The 10,890-nt window shown below is 36.9% G+C and overlaps 1 long non-coding RNA gene across 1 annotated transcript; it reads right to left on the reverse strand.

The window, feature by feature from the left end:
• Nucleotides 1-8,228: 8,228 nt before the first annotated feature.
• LOC141685995 (uncharacterized) lies at nucleotides 8,229-10,519 on the reverse strand. Its single transcript, XR_012560734.1, has 2 exons — nucleotides 8,925-10,519; nucleotides 8,229-8,834 (listed from the first exon to the last, which is right to left on the reverse strand). It is a non-coding gene; the product is annotated as an uncharacterized LOC141685995 (long non-coding RNA).
• Nucleotides 10,520-10,890: the final 371 nt, after the last annotated feature.

A 10,890-nucleotide genomic window follows, 5' to 3' on the forward strand; every position in this document is an offset into this window, starting at 1 on the left:
ATCATTGTCTATATACTTCTGAAAAATTTCTCCACTGATACTTAAAGGTTGTTGTTACCTTAACCCTTTCCAAATCCTACTGTCAAACTCATACTATCCCTACTAAGGGTGAAATGCAAACCTTCATGCATTCCCCTAAGATTCATTTTAAGTTACCGCTGTTCTATCCTTAATTCCACCTTTAAAAGGTACCTGCATCCTTCCATGGATAAATCAAGTCATATATCCCTGATAAGGGTGTCTTATTCAATCATTCCCACCTCGATAGTATATGTCTAATTTCACAATAACATCTGTATTCAAAATGGGGTCAATCAATATGGCCTCCATAAGATAACAATGGTTATCCGGTTGTCTTGCCTAATTTGGTAACAATAACAAGGATGTTCTGGAAGATATTGGTCATGTTCAACGTGAACTTCTTCTTAATTTCTTACTTCCTTGTCTCCTCAGTCTATCCGCGTCTCATTATTTATCCTTCAAACTATCTCAAGGTTTCCTCAAATCCTCCCAACTTACAGGGGGTAAACTATATATATCTCTTATGCTTTCAACCATCAACTTTAACTCATGGTGAGTCACCCTCATCCTGACGAATGCATACTTTTCTATGTCTATTGCTACGAGTCTTTAGGGTTTCCTCATACCCAACTCCCTTACCATTCCTCAAACTCTATTGCCGTTATATTCCTTTCCACTTCAATTTCTTTTTATTTTCCTTTATCTTATCATTATTTCATGAACCAACACAACATATGCATTGATTTCAAACATCCCGTCATTCTGGAGTCGTGTCCTCAGAACGAATCTTGATAACTTTTACAACTTAGATTCATCATACTCATCCACTTTTGTTCTAGCTCCAAAGCTTTTACACTATCTCCTTATCTTTGGGAATTACTTTCCCGAAAACAATTGACTGAACTTAAATCAATTTATTCTAACCTCTGGCTCCGTGCCTTTCTTGGTCTTTCACCAGCGGGTGGCCTCTCTCTTAGGAGGGTAAGTGACAAAAACAATCTTTTGTGATTCGTCAATCCTTTAGAATCTCAAATGATTCCTATATTTCCTTTAGCCAGGCTCTTGCCTCCACTAGGTCAGCTTGTTCCTTGGAACTCTGAGAGCTTAGCGACTTAAAGAACCTGAAAGAATTTCTCACCGCATTGTTTCCTCAGGGTGGTGGTTGGGGGTAATAGTCTAAGTTCTGTCTAGACAGGTGCATGAATTGCCGTATAGGAGTACCGTCTCGGGTCTCCTTTCCTTACTCGACTTTCTGTTTCCTTAGTATGAAATGTTTCAACCTTCTCCCATAATCGGGGTTATCTTATACATTAAAAACCTTGTTTTCCACTCTATTATGTTATGGGTTCTTTCTTTCTTGATGGCAACCTCCCTGACTATCACATTCTGGGTTTGCCCTAAATCCTATTCCTCAAACTATGGCTCTCATCTAAGTTCTCATCCTTAAGCTCTTGAACTTTCGGAACCCAAATTCTATAGGAATACCTCATTATTCCCTTATCATCTTTCCCGGTATTAATCTTTTATCTAATTGTTGGCTTTCTGCCTTCATTCATCACCTTTTTCTGGCACAATATGCTCTTTTCCAATAATTCGGTCTCTATTGCAATCTCAAACAGCTTTTCGGTACCGGCTCCGGTTACCTTCACTACTATTTCCAAAATCTCTTATAAACTCTCCCAAAGACATTATCATCTTGAGTCTCTCCTTTTTACTAAGGGCATCAGCCACCACATTGGCTTTCCCCGAATGATACAGAATCTCCCAATCATTATTCTTGATTAGCTCTAACTGCCTCCTCTGGCATATGTTGAGCTCTTTCTACGTGAAAATGTACTAGAGCACTTATGGCTTAGGTAATTCTCGCACTTCTATCCATACAAGTAGTGCCTCCAATCTTTAGGGTAAAACTATTGCCACGAGCCTAAGCTCATGGGCGGGGATATCGAATTTCATATTACCTTAATTATCTTGACATGTACGCGATTACCTTACCGTGCTGCATAAGCACGCACCCTAAGCCCTTGTGCGAAGCATCACTACTCTTCACAAAATCTCCTTTTCCATCCGGCAACGCCAGCATAGGGGCCATCATCAACCTCTGCTTCAGTTCTTGAAAGCTGTTCTCGCATTTCTCTGTCCATTCGAACTTCTCAGTCTTACGAGTAAGCCGCGTTAAAGGGGCTACTATCTTTACAAACTTGAACGAACCTCTGGTAGTGACCGGCCAATCCTACCTCTGGGAGTTGCCCTAACCATGGTCATCGATTCCTCAGTGGTCCTTTATTCATTCTTGTCAGGATCCTTCACGGGATCCTCCTCAGCAACAATCCCCTTTAGGACAACATCCTCAACTGCTACATCCTCAATATCAACATCATCCGGTCCTGCGTTAGGGCTCTCTATCAGATCCATAATCTGATCTCCAATAAGTAATAAAACATCATCGCGTTGTTGTTCCTCAACCTCAGGATTCGGAGTCCCGCTACCATATACGATAACGAACTACGCTTCTATCACGATATTTATAAGGGTTCCCATAAGGGTTTTAACTGTCAGTACTACGTTAGGTAGCCCGACTATGAACTTGGCAAGAGTTCTTATTATCTTAGTGAACTTATTATCTTAACGTCACATCATCTCTGAGGTTTATAACGCTTAGCTCTGATACCATTTCTGTAACACCGCCAAATCCGGGGTCGGGGATCCGGGTTGTCACGAGTTCCATTTCCCTTAATAACACCCAATCTTAATAATTACTCAACTACTCTGTACTGTGACCCCACAATAAACACACACACCATACGTTATAGTCTCAGAGATGAACATCCAAAAAAATAACCACAAGTCATTTTATTCCACAATTATCTGCCAATACACCTTAAAAGGTTTTCTGAATAAATTTACATTTCTTTGCCATTATTACAATTCATAATTATACATAAATCTGGTACATTAGAAGTTGAAAGCCTAGCCTATTGGTAGTTCCTACCTCAGCTACGGCGGCATCAATGCTTCTAGAAAACTGCGGAACGTGTGCTAATCGCTTGCGAATCGGGAGCTTGGTCCTGTTCATCCTTTCTATCTGTTGTTGTGTGATTAAAGAAGAAAGCAAGGGTGAGCAGCAAGCCCACCAAAATAATATGTATAATGATTAATAGTATATGAGCCTTCTCTTAGTACTCATGAAAGTCTTGGTCAAAAGAAATGAACCAAGTTGATATCTTAATGCGATGAAGTCGCAAAATATTCAGTATATATATATACATATATACTTTTCAAAATATTGGAAGTCCTCTTCCATGCATAATATACACAAAGTCCCAGTGTATAACTGTATAAAAAAAATATCGTTGCAAGGTGATCTCATATATCTAACCTTGTCTCAACGTTTTTCTGAAAATCTTTGTCATACATAAGACAATTATTAATTAGATATAAGCTTAAAAGATGAAGTTACCAAATACTCCAATATACTTATATCTTTTCCAAATACTACTTGAACTACCACCGTTCAAGTTATAATTAATTTCAAAAGTTCATCACATAGATGAGACTATAAGACAAGATTTGAATAGATTAAATCTTTAAAATATTATCAAAATAAAATGAAGTTACGAGATACTTCATTTGATGTAAACATCATTTTGAAAACTTGACCCTGCCAACACCCAACAATCGCCCAACCGTAGCCTTTCTATCGAAGTGCGCTGGGTAGTGTTGCAGAAATTATCCAATTGGATGATGAACTCATTACGGGAGTTTGCCGCGCCAGGAAGACCACTTACGATGATCAGTCGTAGTAGTACAACCCCACCATTTTCTACATGTAGAGGAGAACTCGTCGGATTTACTTGTCAACCGAACACTGAACTCCTAAGGAATGGACCGCCTTAGCGGAACTTCCAGGCCATTTAGGCCAATATAATAAGGCTGGGCCGGCGCTACTCGGCCACTTACGCCACTCCTAGTTCAGATGAAATCCATGACTCTGAAACGTAAAGCTCGTCCCCACTTTCCCCAAGTAGAAACTTGTTGATACGGCTCCACCAAGAAGTCGTATCTATTTGGAAAGGAGAACTCACCGATATTTCCCAGGCGATGCCTGTTAATGGATTAACTTGTTCCAAGAATTTTACTTCCCGAGTGTTGGGTAAGTAATAAATTCATTTATCAAAACAGCAACCTTGTTGCGAATATAAAACACACCACAGAGCCGGATCCCTCAGGTTTTGAGCGAGTATTTAAATCCCCTTAAAAAGGAAGATCTTAAATATAAAAATGAGTTTTGGGATCCGCTCTAACTTTTAAAAATCATTTTGAAGACTCGAAAACACTTTATAGAGTGTTTGGAGTAAAGCTGATTTAATGAAGTAAATCAGTCCCCAGAATATTTAGAAAATGACTGAATATTATTATTTAAATAATATTCCCATAAAGAATAATCTTTATAAAAATAATTGAAGTAGAAGTATTAAAACTTATACTTGAAATGGATATCAAATAACCAAAGATATACTTATATGAAAGTACTATCTTTATTTGAATAATCGAAAATAAGTTTGATTATTGACACCTTATTCTTTAATAAAATAAAGAATATATCTCAGCAAATAATCGGAGTCATAGATCCTCCAATGAATATTCAAATAATATTCATTAAATAATATAAACTGAGTCATAAGCCCTCGAATGAATATTCAAATAATATTCAGATAATAAAATAAAAGGAGTCATAAGTCCTCGAATGAATATTCAAAATAATATTCATTTAATATAAAGGAGTCATACGCCTTCGAATAATATTCGAAATAATATTCAATAATAAAATAAAGCTAAAGTTATCGAATAAACCTTATTCGATTAATAGTTTTGAAAACTATGACCATATATATATAAGTATATATATATATATATTTATATCCATATATACAAAACCTACTCGGGATCCTCGACTCCCGGTTTTAGAAAATATTTTCACCTTTGGGTCCCTATACTAAGGGTATATGCAAATTACCGCTATCCTCTAGCATAGGTATTATCAACTGAATCAATTGAATCAACAGATATATATCAAGATTACGAAACAGACATGCATATATACCATATCAGCATGCTCCAATATATCGCAAAATTTGCTAATAACAATCATGCACTTATCACAAGATAATGCATATACATATATTTACATCACAACAACAGTATAACGGGTAGAAAACTTGCCTGAGCAACTGGGGGTTACGAATGGCTCGGGACGAGTCTGGTAACCTATAAACAACAAGTAAGTTGGAATTAAACCAAAGTCACTTGTAAATCTATACTTTAACTAACTTAGACTCTAACGCTTGTTTTGCGCTTACTGATTCTCTTAAGTCACTCGAGTACCCTCGGCTCCACCATTTTTAATAATTTAACCTTTACGAGTTTTAAGGCGATTCCTTCGCGAGTGTCTTACCAACTGCCTAACACACTTACCATAAATGTTTCATACATTAATTAACCCTTTTTGGTCTTTAACCTATGTTTCAAAGTAAGGCGAGGGGAAAAGTTTCGTTCGCGAAACGCCGTTACTTGAAACGGTCGTTTCTCCTAAACCGTGCATCGGAATCGAACGAACTACATATCAAAACGAAGATCGTAACATGAGCTATCTAGACATGGCAATGGTCATAATCTAGCAGGGGGTTCTCGGGTCCTAATGCTATGCACAAAAACAGTCTAAAGAAAATCGGACGTTACGACGGCTATGTTTACGCGATTTCCCAAATTTAAACCATTCAAAACCAACCACAATTCAACCCCAAATCAATCATACAACCAACATCCATCCAAACCACATCATAACAGCCCCAACAATCCACATTAACCATTTATACTTATTCCCCACATGAACTAAAAGCTTTACTTAGGTTCTTTAACTAATTATCAAGATTTACAACTCCAACAATACCACAAAACCAACTAATCTCTACAACTCAACCAAACTTCAAACAATCAAGCCTCATGCTTCACATATACTATATCAAACATATTCAATCCTAATTACTCAAAACTAAAGCTAGGGTTTGTAGTTTATACCTTCCTTGGAGAGTGGAGAATCAAGAGAATGGCTTGGAATCACCCTTAAAGTCCTTATCCAAGCTTAATCTAAACAAAACTTCAAGAACACAAATTTTATTTCTTGAAAAACACTATTCACCATCTTCTTCCATGATTTATAGAAAAAGATTGGCTTGGAATTAGAAGCTTAAACTTATAGGAAGTATGTAACTATCCATGAGGAAGCTTAGATAATTACCTTGCTAAATAGTAAGTGGTGGAGCTTGGATCTTCAATTTTTAAGAAATGGGCCGAGAGCTAGCTTGGGAAGAAAGAGATTTTTGTGTTTTGTTTGATGAAAAATGAAATGTTTGCTTGGTTGGTTGATTTTTGTGTTGTTTTTGGTTAATTACCTTGTTGCCCTTGAGTTTGTGTGGTTAAAAAGTCACCACATCTCCTTCCTTCCTATGTCATGCTTGTGTCATCCTCATGATGTCATCCTCCCCTCCTTGTCCTCTTCTCATTGGTTGGGTGACATCATCCTCTCTAATCCCTTTGATTAACTTCCTAATTGTTTGCCTAATGACCGCTGATCTGTTATACGGTTCGCTTAACTTTCATTTTCGTTTATCGTTTGAGGGATCATACCCGGGATCTTATTACTTAGGTTCCCTTAACCTTTCTCAATATATTGTATTCCTTTTATGATCCTCTCTTATAATCCTTTAATTTAAATCCTTTTTATCCTGTTACCTTATACTCAATTCTTTCCGAATCTATTGGATTTCCGGGAAAAATCAAAGTGTTCGGAATTGGATTCTGACGATCTTTACATACACTTATATACCACATAGAGTACTAATAATATCCCATAAGATCAATAACAGAACCCCTACATAGCGTGGCATGAAAATTTTTCTCATTCAGCAAAAACAGTATTCATAAGGGTTTCAAAAATTTTCCAAAAATTGGGGTTATTACAGACTGGATGGTTACGATACCGGCTAGGTATAAACCGGACCCTTAAATTATTAGGCCATAGTTGCCTGGGTACCCCATATGTTGGTTGGGCCTATGTAGTTGAGTATAGATCCGCACTATATCCTGACTAATCAGCAGGTTATAGTGTATATGTTGGTTCTTGTTTCCAGTCTCGTTTATTTGACACTCGCTAGCAATTGCATTTATTATTCTTTACAGAAATAAATGGTTGTTCAAATTAGCAGATTACCGGTTCATTTATCCTTCTCTCTTTACACTATATATATATATATTGTTGCAGGATTGTTGAGCAATTTTGGCTCACCCCCTTTTTATTGTTGTTCACCTTGTTTTTCAGTTAAGGTTGAGAATAAAACCCATCAGAACCCGAATAGTCAAGAAGTGGGTCAAGCAGCGGGACCTTCTAATTCCAAGAGTGTTTGTCCCTATCCCAAAAGAGAGTTTTGAGTTGTCAGAGCAGGTGTAGCAGGATAAGTGATAGTTGTAGTTTGAATAAATGATGTTTAGTTTAAAATGTGAATGGAATAATGTTTTGTAATAAAGAGAGTTCCCGAGACCACGTTGTTTAGATTGGTTTGTAATAAAGTTGGTTTGTCGTTCTTGTTGTTAATCCTTAACCTTGAAAAGATCCTGAGTAGTAGTAGTTCGGGGTAATTATTTATTTATATTATGCTGGTACAGGTTTAGTAAGTAGTTAGTGTTAATAATACCCCAAATCTATACTCCGGATTTGGAGGGTGTTATACCTATTAACCACTTTATGAGTGCATGCACCCACGTATTATAATAAAAATAAGATAACACATGAATTATACGTATCTCAATCTGTTGAGTATAACGATAAGGTCAGGAAATATTGGGAATTGTCCCATATTTTTTATGACAGGGGCAGATTGCTAGCATATAAGCAGTCAGTTAACGATAAGGTCAGGATATATAAGTTTCATCCAAGCTTGGTCTGGAATAAAAGTTACCCATACAACTTGTGAGTCTACAAATTGATATTGACTTACTTAGGAACAACGAGTGTGATTAACGACAACCAGCACAAGTGCTGAACTCATATCAACATATGATTAATCTTCTTCCAAATGCTAAATAACAAAAACATCCAGGAACATTCAAGAAAGTGAAAAGGCAAGGAAACGGTAAAGGAAATCCTTAGGTAAAAATGACACACCACAGGCATGTCTAATTGTCACATCAAAAACCAACAAAATAGTTCAACATCCCCTGCTATAAGGAGAAATAGGGATGTATAGTAGCAAGCCACGAAAAGTACTTAAAATAAATAGTTCAAATTCCTTAAACAAAACGAAACACAAAGAGTTGTTCACTCATCAACATGGGCGCTACCCTTGGAAATTTCATCTCAACATTATTATTAATAGGAGCATCAAACTCGTTCATAGGGAATGCATCATCGGGAAAAGCTTCATTATATATATTGACACGGTCTCTGCAAATTTCCATGAACTCCACTCGTCGTTATGGTACCCTAACATCATGTCGACACGAGTACGCATAATTTGCTGGTGCACCACCTTGTCTGCCTCCTCACGCATATCTTTCGCCAAAGAATATTGGACTTTAGAAGCAAAGTTTTTAAGCTTATTTTGCACTTCATTCTTGGCCTTGAGATCCTGGCTGGCTAACTCCTCTGGAGCTTGAATTTTGTTAGCACATTCTTTGTGTTCGGCTTCGATCTCCTTAAGAATCTTGGATTCATGCTCATACACCTCACAGGCAATTACCAGAATACTTTAAAGAGTCTGAGTTGAATAGTTCAAGAAGCATATATAATTATAAAAATAAAGGTTATATGACAAAGGTACAGAAAGAAAGATTGATGTGTTACTTACATGGAAAGAATACCCAGCAGAATAATTCATTATGGATTCAACAGTCTTGGCAGAGTGACCCTCCATAGATTGAGGCAATATCATGTCTCCCAATAAGTGGGCTAATGCAGAGGGTTTGGGTCCAACACTATAAACCTGGGCAGCGAGAGGAGTGAATTGGCTACGAGTACCTGTGCTAGATGGTGTTGTCTTGATCATCTTGATGGGAGGGCTAGTACTGGGGCTTGCCAAGAGGGGAGCTTTAGACGATTCAGTCTCAGTGGTCTTATCCTCACAGGATCTCTAAAACAAATCCTTACAATAATAACAGAGGCTTGATCACGTGTGGCTTAAACTCTACAATCAGAAAGTATGGGTCAATGTGTGTCAAGAAAATTAGTAAAGAGCAACAAGAAATAAGGAGACACGTCAAATGGAAAATTATTCGACGTATGCCTCTAGCATACTTGCATCCGGAGCTCATTTAAATCTCATTCGTAGTATCGGGAATGTCTTTAGACTCTGAGGAAATACTCTAAATAGACAAAGAGGGCTTAGAGACAGGAAGACATAATCCGTTAACTTCTAGTCCCTATAGCAGCACCTTTGTTTTTAGGAGTCTCAGACATGCTCCCTTCAACCTTTGCAGTTCCTTTATTCATCTTATTAGTAAATTTAACAATATTCACTCTGCTAGCATTGCGAATAGGGTGATCCAAATAGTTAGGCCACAATTTCTCACCAACAGGCAGATTACAGATCTTCTCAGTAATCTCTTTGGCAGCAATATAATTGTCATCAGATTCAACATTCGTGTCTGAAATTCACAAAGAGGGAAATACGATAATGGAACAATAATGGTAGACAATTAGGATACAAAGGGAAAGGGGAATTGACATCAAATACTAAATAATAATGTGATTAATGAAAGTAGTGGTACATGAAGAAGCAAGGAACAACTATAGGTTGAATCACAATTAAAGGGAAGAAGATTAGGGAACAAAGATATAAGAAGTATGTAGAGCTATGAAGACGACACACAAAAAAATCAACTAGAGAAATTTATATGAATCAAAAATCATGCTGACGACTAAGTAAAAATAATGATAAAGGAAGGGTTCCGAGGAGGGTTATCGATATTATTCCACTTCTCAATCAAATAGTCAACATCAGCACCCAACATCCTATGATCAACAAAAAAGTAATCTTCTTCCAGTTCCTATCATTAACAATCTCGTTATTAAGAATCAGAGGAACATCTGTATTTTTACTAGAAAAACCAAATCAACAGCCGCTAAACTTCTGAATGTTGTACGACTACTTCAAACCTCAACATTAATTTTCAATTGGTGTTTTTCCTCAACAGCATCAATACAGGCTAACGTCCTCCATGTAAACGGCATGAGTTGTCCAAGAGACACTTACAACGTTTGGAGTACTTCGGCAATAAGTTTTGGCAACGGGAAAGTGAGGCCGATGTCAAACAGATAGTAGTAGAAACATACCCATACCCATACCCAATTCTTTCTGTATGAATCCGCGCAGACACCTTCGGCAGTAATGTTACCTAATGAATTACAAAGAGGGCCTAAATGTGTTTTTGTGTTTTTATGCTTTTTTTGAAGTGTTTATGATTATGAACGAAATAAATTAAATCTTGCAGTGAGATGTGTTAATATTGAAATTAAACAAGCAATAATAGTGAACACAAATCTTTTAAAACTCACTTAATTTTATATTAAAATTAAGAATATTTTGCTACAAATTTTCTAGGCTCTTTGTTGATGAAGAGCTTAGCTTCTTCCTTGAGAGAATACAAGATTTTTCTGACCTAAATTGTTACTTCTAAAAAAGAACCAGTGTTAACTTTATATCATAGTTAACTACTGGTTTACACATTATATAATAAGAGATGCTATGTAACACCCCCAAATCCGGGGTCGGGGATCTGGGTTGTCACGAGTTCCATTTCCATTAATAACACTTA

The sequence above is a fragment of the Apium graveolens genome, chromosome 9, assembly GCF_009905375.1.
Source record: "Apium graveolens cultivar Ventura chromosome 9, ASM990537v1, whole genome shotgun sequence".
Taxonomy (NCBI): domain Eukaryota; kingdom Viridiplantae; phylum Streptophyta; class Magnoliopsida; order Apiales; family Apiaceae; genus Apium; species Apium graveolens.